This window comes from Alosa sapidissima, chromosome 10, assembly GCF_018492685.1.
Source record: "Alosa sapidissima isolate fAloSap1 chromosome 10, fAloSap1.pri, whole genome shotgun sequence".
Taxonomy (NCBI): domain Eukaryota; kingdom Metazoa; phylum Chordata; class Actinopteri; order Clupeiformes; family Clupeidae; genus Alosa; species Alosa sapidissima.
The window spans coordinates 25,477,768-25,487,767 of record NC_055966.1 but is presented as its reverse complement, the minus strand read 5'-3'; the positions used below and the strand labels follow the sequence as shown (position 1 = coordinate 25,487,767).

General features: G+C 45.8%; 1 protein-coding gene across 2 annotated transcripts in view; it reads right to left on the bottom strand.

The window, feature by feature from the left end:
- me1 (malic enzyme 1, NADP(+)-dependent, cytosolic) overlaps window positions 1-10,000 on the bottom strand; it is a 108,506-nt gene that overhangs the window by 87,220 nt on the left and 11,286 nt on the right. The gene's annotated exons all lie outside the window — the stretch shown is intronic.

Below are 10,000 nucleotides of genomic sequence, written 5' to 3'. Positions count from 1 at the left end.
GTGTGTGTGTAAGTAGGGTAAGTAGGTGTGTGTGTGCTTGCATGTGTCTGTGAGCTCTGGTTCATTTCTGGAGCTTTTTGATCCTCCCAGTCTGTCAAGCCATCAATCTCAAATAGGAGAACAAGGCTCCTGGTCCAGCTCCAAAAGCAACAGTGACCTGATGGCTAACGACTGACCTGCATGAAGACAGACATTCTGTTCTCCACAAAGAGCATCTGATCCTCCCTCTGCATCCTTCAACCTCCCCCTGGACACACTCTCTCTCTCTCACACACACACACACACACACACACACACACACACACACACACACACACACACACACACACACACACACACACACACACACACACACACACACACACACACACACACACGCGCGCACACACACACGCGCACACGCGCACACACGCACACAGGCACACACACACACACACACAAGCGAAACATCGCTATGATGTATGGCTGTCAGCGATAGCATAGGAGCTGGCGGCTACACTACAAACTTGGCACACTGGTGATTTAAACCATTGCGAGGGCTTGATCCCACCAAGGCGACCCGATACGGTGGGCTACCTGCCTGAAATGCATCACCCTTCTCACCGTCCCCGAGTCAGAGGGAACCACAGGCACATTCCCTGCATTCCCAAATGCCCCAGACCTACAGTACTGCGCTGGGGATGTTCATGGGAGAAAGCACAGGATATGGGCTCTATTTCACACTCAATTTCCCCTATGGGGCCTTCCAGAGGACAAAAGACTGTAGGTCAGATGCATTTTACGAGGACAAGGTTTCCCCAACACACACACACACACAGTCTCATCATACGCTTCCTGCACCGCCACCTGGTTTTATTTTCTTATGAGGAAAGATTTTGTTGTTGTAACTCATCCCAGAGTCATACACTGCAGATCTAGAACTTCCACTGAAAGCCATTTAAAATGGTTGCTTTTATTACAATTATGAATTATGAGTATGAGTATTACATAATTAAATTGAACCTTCACTTAGCAGAATTGTAATGACATTCAGTATTTGTCGAATTCCACAAAGGGACATAAGGATCATATTTCTATTTATGAATTAGGACTGAATTGCCTACATCAGAGGGTGTGTGTTTACTAACCAAACCAAACCCCAGCTGTGTGGCAGTAATGAAAGTTCATGAAGTAATGAAACAGCTAAGCACTAAAGGCTCAGAGGATGAAGCCCCATTGTCAGCACTGCTTGGCCCCTTCGCCTTTATAAGCTAATGGTTTATGGGCTAGTGAGAAACACTACAAAAAATTGCCATTCACCCATTCACAGAGTCATAAACTATACCAAAAGCGAGATTCTGTAAGGATAAGAAAACCCTGCAATCCCACACACACACACACACACACACACACCCACACACACAAAGCTTATAAGGCACAATCAGCCCTGTGGCTATCAGTGGCCAATTACACAAATTCTCCTGACAGTTACGACCTCCAGGCAGACCAACAAGGTTAACTGTGTGATAACAGCTCGACCGTCACCATAACTACAGTGTCTTGATTGATCTCAGCGGGGTTTTTTTTAAATATAGACAATGCGTCTCTTAACATGCCTGTATTTATTAAATGTGTCTGCTTTGAATGTTACAATAAAAACAAGCTCTTTTGCCATAAAATGGGTGACAGCACTAAGTTGCAGATGACCTCAGTCTGGCCTGGTCCCGGGCGGCAGCAGGTGAACGTTTACAGCCTGGGACTACAGGTGTGCTTCCTGTCCCGTCCGTCATGGAAAATGGATTGGCCAGCCCTGCTCCGGCGTGCCCCAACAGACACCACCTCTGAGAACCCTTGAGTACCACTCCAGACACTGCCAGGGCCATCGTCGCCAGGGAAACCCCCCTGTCCAATGACATTCTATTAGATTTTTCCAGAGCCATTCCACTCAGGCTAGTTTACAGCAGCAGAGAGCTTGGGGAGGGGGCACCTACAGAGGGTGAGATGTGGGCAGCCCTAGAGATTAAACGGGCCAGGGGAGGGCTCTGGCATTAAGAGCTTTTGTGCTCTTATAGAGAAGCGAGTGAGACTGACTGGTGGCATATCATGTTGCAGACATGCTGTTTTCTAATGTTGTTGTTGTTGTTGTTTGTTTGATGTAACTTTTGGTAGAATGGAGATGATGAAAGACAGTAGAAAAAAAGAGGTAGAAATTATCTCTTTGTGGAAAAAATGCTTCCTGGCTAAGATTGCTGAGTCGGTTTGTAAATCATCCATGTGACATGTTAAAGCCCAATAAAATGCAAACACACACAGGAGACGATGACAGTAATTTTACTGGAGGAAGCCAGAAATGAGTTCCAGTTGAGATTGAGCAGCACGACGCATTCCAAATTACACACGGACTCACAGACACTCTTCCCTACTGGCTCAACTCTTCCCTGTCTCCTCTCCCTCCCAGCATTCCTCTCTCCTCCTCTATCACTCTCTCTCTCTCTCATTCTCTCCCTCATTCTCATATCTATTTCTCTTTCTGTTATTCACTCTTATTCTTTCATCCCTTCTTTTTTCTCTATCGCCCTTTTCCTGCTCTTACTACTCTTCCTCATTCCTCTTTTCATCCCCCCATCCCCTCGTTCAGCAGAGAGTGTGCTCTTAATTGTGGCGAGCAATAAAACAATGTCTGTGGCGCGATCGCACTCTCTCCTGAACCACAGCACCAGACAGAAGCGGTTTCAGAAGGAACTATTTGGGCACCAAAGGAATCCATACCAGACAGCATTTGTTTTAGAAAGAACAATTTTGGACCCACACGAATCAGCACCAGGTTTAATTTGTTTAGGAAGGAACTTTTTGGGGGCAAAAAGTCTCAGCGCCTGGTAGAAGCCTTTTTAGAAGGCACTGCTTGGGGCCCCCAACAGATTCAGCACCAGAGAAATTGTACACCGAAACCCCCAAACTAATGAACAACACCAGGACAGGTAGTAAGTGAGTCTGTAAGTGATTTGCCTCTCATTTACTATGGAGCCTGCAGATCCATGGCAAATCCATGCCAGATCAGAGCCATACCCATGCCAGATCAGAGCCATATGTGCCCCGATGCCACTGATCAGACATAAGGAGAGGCCGGGAAAGGCCGGGTCCAGGCAGACGCCGCCTGCTCTGTGTTCACAGATGGGGTCATACCACTCTGGAGCAGAGGGAGGAAATGCACTGAGATCATTATTAAGGGAAAGGAGAGCCAATCTTGTATTTATAAGACTGCTTGATTTAATAATACACGGCACAGTGAACTTTCATTCACCGATGATCGGAACCACCTCAAGAGAGAGAGAGAGGGTCGGGTTTCATCACAGAAAAAGACTCCCTAATAGAGGCGCACACACACACACACACACACACACACACAAACACACACACACACAAATGCTCAGATACACAGACATTTACAGACACATACAGCTACAGACACATACAGCTACAAACACACACACACACAAACACAGACACACACACACACACACAAAATCCCAAATCCAATTATTTTCTATTCAGTAAATAACAGATCCACAGGTGATGAGAGACCATAATTTCCTTTGTTGCAAGTTCACTCATTTCCCCTTTGTGTTTATGAAGCCTCCTGAGCCGAGCCTAGCGACAAGAAACAGAGCCCTACTTGCAAGAATACAGTCTGAAATATGCACTTTTTATGTGGATCGCCCCCCCAGTCTGAAATATGCACTTTTTATGTGGATCACCCCCCCCCCCTCCCCCCTCCTCCAGGCACATTTGTCAATACTTGCACTAAGTACAGAGCTGTTTGTTAATACAGTGTGCACACACTCTGGTGATAAGGCTGATGATTTAAGACCTCCTCTAACGTTTACAGTCTCTGAGAGGACTGGCAGCTTTTTGATGAATCTGAAATAGTGTAGCATCAGGGCTGCAGTGCCATGTGCAAAGAGCAGGAATGCCCAGAGCAAACAGGGGAGCTGGAGCTGATGTTAATGATTACAACAGAAAAGGGAAAATCGAAAAGAAAAGAGCCTGATAGTTATGGAGTGCCAAGTGTAACAAGCCTTTTTTCCCCCATACAGAACATAATCTGTGTGAACACATGAAACACCATCTAGCACCACAATGCCTTTAGTCCACGAGAAGCCCAAATTAGTCACCATGATGTCATGGGAATGCTGCAGGGGGCACATTCCTCCAGGCAGTGATAACACACTGGATGATTTATTGTACATGTATGTCATGTATTGTGAGAACTGTCGTTTTTTGTTCTTTTTCTTTTGACTGTTTTCCACTCTCCCACCTCACTTTGTGGAAAAAAAATACTCATTTCAATGACGAAAGTGATTTATCCAAATCATCAATATCACAGGCCAACATTTATATTTTTATGAAATACACAATGTGCAACACTTTGATCATTATGTGCCGTTCTTTTGGCCCTCATGACAGTTCTGCTATACTGCGTGTAAGGGACAATGCGGACAAAAGGTCTCATCCTGTATATTCCATGAGTCAGCAAGTCAGAGAAGGAAATCTGCACACAAAAGCAAAGGCTGCTTGGGCTTTCATGGACATCTGTGTTTTGCTAAAGTACAAAGGAATTATGTCCATAGGCTCTAAGCCTATTACTAAACGTATGATGAGCACAAACGGACTTTAGTTCATACAATCTATATGCTAACAAATTACAGCACGCATTCTGTCCACATCTGGTAATTATTATACTGCCATACAAATATTGTCTGTTTCCATTAAAAATGTGTTCCGATGGGGTAGCCCTTCAGTAAAGGACCCATGAAAAGTGGGAATCAGTGCACTTCCTAATCAGCACTCTCCTTTTCAGTCTTTCACAATTCTCTCTCTCTCTCTCTCTCTCTCTCTCTCTCTCTCTCTTTGCTCTGCATCTGATTCCAGTTAAAGTTCACTGGAAAAAAAGGAAGCAAGGAAACAAGGAATCAAGGAAACAAAGACCCCTAAATCTATCACTTCATCATGAGGACTGACTGCTGGTGGTGGTGGTGGTGCTGGGAGGTGTTGGGGATAGACGCATCGGTCTGGTGCCATGAGAAGTGTTGGGGATAGGGGCAGTGGTCTGGGTTGGCAAACCACCTTCTGTCCACCTCTCCAGAGGACACTGCTACCCAGATGAGCCTTTTCCCCAAGTCACCACACACAATCTCTCTTTCTCTCTCTCACACACACACACACACACACACACACACACACACACACGTACATGCACCGAGACAAATCGGATCATTACTCAAATCAAGGCTCCATTAATCTCTGTGTGTTTAGAGTGAACACTGGAGCAGTGTCAAACACTCCAAATATTTTCACTCATCCGTTAGAACATGTCTACCCAGTGACCATAAGTATGACTAAAGTGAAGGAAAAGCTGGACAAATGCCTAGTGGAGCAAGTTTAAGTTTGTATGTAAGGTCTATGCACTACAGCATGACTAAGCTCACACGCTTTCATCAGCTGTTCTGCTGAAATATTACAAAGTCAAAGCAGAGAGTCACGCACACGCACACACGCACACACACACACACACACAATACAGTTTTATTCTTCAAAGTAAATGCTACGAGTTGTCCATATCTAAACAGCTGTCGAGTGACTCTGCATCAGCGGCACCAGCTGACAAACACTTGGCCCACATGACAAAACTATCCCAGGAGCAAAGGGGCTGGAGCTCGGTAGCAGCCCCAGGGAACCAGGCCCAAAAGTAAACAAGGATTTGTCCTGTCAAACAACACGCTGCGCTGAGTTGGTTCTGTCCAGCAGTCAGGTCCAGTCAGGGCACTGCGGCGTGGTGGGGAGGAGCCGGGACCTTTTCATGTGAGCAGTGCTGCTGGGGCCCGGCGAGAGACTCCACCCAAGAAAACATCACGCGCAGAGGGCTCCCCTCTCTCTCTCTGACCGCACAAATATGCGCCGGGGTTCGTAAATCACCCTGACATGTCAGGCCCAGAATGTATGAAGGCACTTGTTGGTTAAAACATCCCTGAGGATGGAACGTGTGTTGACTTAAGCTGGGAACAGACCTCCCAATTAAGGAGGTAGAGGAGGAAGCCAAGGAGAGGAGAGGAGAGGAGGAGTAGAGAACAGAGGAGTGGAGAGGAGAGGAGAGGAGAGAGAGAGGAGAGGAGAAGTAGAGAACAGAGGAGAGGAGAGGAGAGGAGAGGAGAGGAGAGGAGAGGAGAGGAGAGGAGAGGAGAGGAGAGGAGAGGAGAGGAAATCTGAAGAGAAACAAGGAGTGGATTAGAGAGGAGGTGAGGGGAAGTGGAGAACAGAGGAGAGGAGAGGAGAGGAGAGGAAATCTGAAGAGAAACAAGGAGTGGATTAGAGAGGAGGTGAGGGGAAGATAGGGGAGCGAAAGAGCAGTGAAGAGAGAATGCAAGAGAGGAGAGGAGAGAAGAGAGGAGAAGAGACAACAGGAGAGGAGAGTACATGAAATAAATATATGGAGAGACAGTGTTTCCCACATAATTGAATTCTAATTGTGGTGGTAGGTTTGCAGAATTAGCTTGAATGCAACAGTTTTTAGCAAATTAGCGTAGCGTGGTTATAATGCTAACCAGATTTGAGCACAATTTAGTACAACCTGGAAAATCATTGTGTGGTGGTCAATGTTGATATTGTGGTGGGCCGCCACAAATGAGTTAATGTATGGGGAATACTGAGAGAAAATGAGACACTGACGTTTGTCATGCTCCTCATTGTATGTGTGTGTGTGTGGGTGTGTGTGTGGGTGTGTGTGTATTGTTTGTGTGTGTCTATTCAAGTTCAAGTAAGAGTTTGTTTACATCAGTGGGCAGGGATCCATGCCCTCCCCAGAAAGCTTGTCAACAACAGCCACACTCACAGCTAAACACCCGAGCATCGGGTCGTTTCGTGTCACCAATCCCAAAATCAGTTTGGTAAACATGGGCCTCACACAGGAGGCATGCAGCATCATCTTAAAGCATTTCACCACAAACACAAAACATGAAGAGCGCGGGGAACGCAGACACTTGTTTTGTAGCTGATACTAAAGGGAACCCAGAGGTGCTCAAAGTGTGAGAATGAGAGAGAGTAGGCTACGTCTCACTGGTACAAACCAATGTGTGAGAATGAGAGAGTAGGCTACGTCTCACTGGTACAAACCAATGTGTGAGAATGAGAGAGAGTAGGCTACGTCTCACTGGTACAAACCAATGTGTGAGAATGAGAGAGTAGGCTACGTCTCACTGGTACAAACCAATGTGTGAGAATGAGGGAGAGTAGGCTACGTCTCACTGGTACAAACCAATGTGTGAGAATGAGAGAGAGTAGGCTACGTCTCACTGGTACAAACCAATGTATTACTGTAACATGTCCCTGTCCATGAAAGGGGATCTTCGTGAGAGGGCTACATGGTCATGAGGTCATGTTATTGTGCACTATAAAATTTATTTACATTAATGAGTTTGTGTGTGGAGATCCTATTCAACACTGCGATACTTTGAAATCTGTGTGGTGCTACAGACATCACCACAGAGTGTTTTGACAGCTGACAGTCAGTATTTTTCCTGCAGCATCAGATAGCAATGTTTCATAAGCATGCTTCTTAAAAACTGATTAAAGCAGGAGGCTGTCTAATTCACTCCGCTTAAGTGAACTTCTTTTTTAATTGTTTAAGCGCTTGATTAAATAAAGAGATCAATATATTATCAGCTGCAAAGTCATGATTAGAATCCCTGGTTGGGAAATTAATCTATTTGAATGAAATAAACTGGAATAAGTATTTGTTTTGTATAGTATTTGGGGGGCTGTTTGCACACAAATAACATCAGATTTGTTTCACAACCACTGAAAATCACACCCGTCCTCTTGCTAACGATAAAATAGGTTCACAGCCCCCTAGCACATAACTCATCATGGTGAAAGGAACATTTAACTAATGTCTGTGTGCTGTACAATCAATTATTCCTTAAAATATCGACAGAGAATGTCAAACAGGAATGTGAAGAGTGATGTTTGCACAACACCTCGTCAGCCTAGGTCCTAAAACGTGTCTTAAAATGCCAACTCAAACTATAAAGTGTTGTTGATGTCTTTATGGCTTGAAGACTAATCTAAAGGAATTGACAGCAATGCTGTAAAACCTCGGTCACCTGCTCCTGTGATTGATGGTGTGTCTTTAGCACTGGGGAAGGGTGTGGCTGCTTGTGAAAGACACTGTGTGTGACCGAAAGGGGTAAAAAAGAGAAAGAAAAAGAAAAAGAGAGAAAGGGAGGGAGGGAGAGTAAGTGTGGCACATTGTGAGCTTGTGACATAAAAGAACGACCCTGTTCCAGCAGTCGCTTTATGCCAGTATCCCTACGGCCTGTTAAATAAGCCCTAATTCTCTCCAATCCGGTCTGAAGGCAGCCTAGAGGCCACCCACATAGAGGCCGGAGGCTGAAAAAAATAGAAAAGAAAAGAGTTGACCATCTTTACAAAAACAAAAGAGCGAAAAGAAAACCCCTTGTTTCTATGCCAAGCAAATACCTCTTTTCTGTTAGAATGAGCACAGGGTGGAGCATTCCACACACACAATAATCCCACTCCTGTGGCCTACCAGGCGGTCAGCATGCACTGCCCATCAGAGTAATTGACTGTCTGATTAGGGCACGTCTGAAGCCCCGTGGGTCTCAAATCTGATTAGCCCGATTGTAGTCTCTCTCTCTCTCTCTCTCTCTCTCTCTCTCTCATGCACATCTTGCTTGGGACGTGTACTCTCCCCATCTCCCTGTAGGAGATAGCCTTTGAACTTGACCTTGATGTTGACCTTTTGGCAGGGTCAGAAATGGGCTGATCAGCTGGTGCTCTGCCATTGGTATACTCTTCCAGGGCCAGGAGTCACAGTCCGTCGAGGCAAAGCTGGAAATGAGCCGCAGGCTCCGAGCAGCGCAAGAGAGAGATAGAGATAGAGAGAGAGAGGGGGAAGGTTGTTGTTCTTTACTGTGCCAACCACATGTTAGCGTGTAACTGAGCGCATTAGCGCAGCATATCATCCTTGGCTGGAACGCACTGCCCTGGCACCCCCCAAGCCGTACAGCTGGGCTGCACGTGAAAGCTATTGCAGCTGTCACTCAGGGGAGAAGGATTCGTGTGTTGAGTTTAAGGGTAGAGGGAGAGTTCCAGAACCACCCTGGAATCATCATCTTGATCTCACCTAACACTGTGGGTCAGGGCTAAACCAGCGTCAGATCAGGGCCAAATGTATATCTGATCTAAGCAATATCAATGCCAGACCAGGGCCAAATGTATATCTGATCTGAGCAATATCAATGCCAGAGCAGGATCAAATCCGCTCCTAAGTCAGGAGTTTAGGGAGTGATGTCCTTAGATGTCGTGGTGGAGTTTAAGACATCAACTCAGCAGGCATTCTGGCTATTTCATTCAGAAAATTTGTTCTCTTAGGAAGCAATAGTGCACTTCCCACTTAGACCACAGAGGGCGCACTCTCAGTGACTAAGTGGGTGAGCCTGCATAAGTCCTGGTGGCCCTGGTGGCTCAAAGTATTTATTACATTTCTTTAGATGATCACTTAGATTGCCAATAAGGCTGAATACAGGCTGTCTCCTCTGTGTATGACTCACTGAAGTTATTATTTGGATATTGCGGTGTGGTGTTGAAGCAGACGTCATTGTCAAATTAATGAATACTGTAAAAATTCGGCTTGGGCTACTTCCTGTCTGGGCAAATGACAGCCTGTAGAAGCAGAAGGGAGTTTGGTTACCTACTGGAAAGTCTATCCCATCCCACAACGAACCCTTCCTAGAAAGAGGCTTTTATTAGTTGCACTCAAAAGCCCTTGAGAACACGTGCCACGCTCTGATGAATATGCAGCTGATAAAACAAAGCTTTGTTCATAAGGGCAGCCGAACTGTTGCATCACCTACACCGATCTCTGTACCGCTAACCTCACTGCCAGACCAATAGGCCACTATCAGGCCATATCAGGACAACCACCCCCCCCAACACACACACACAA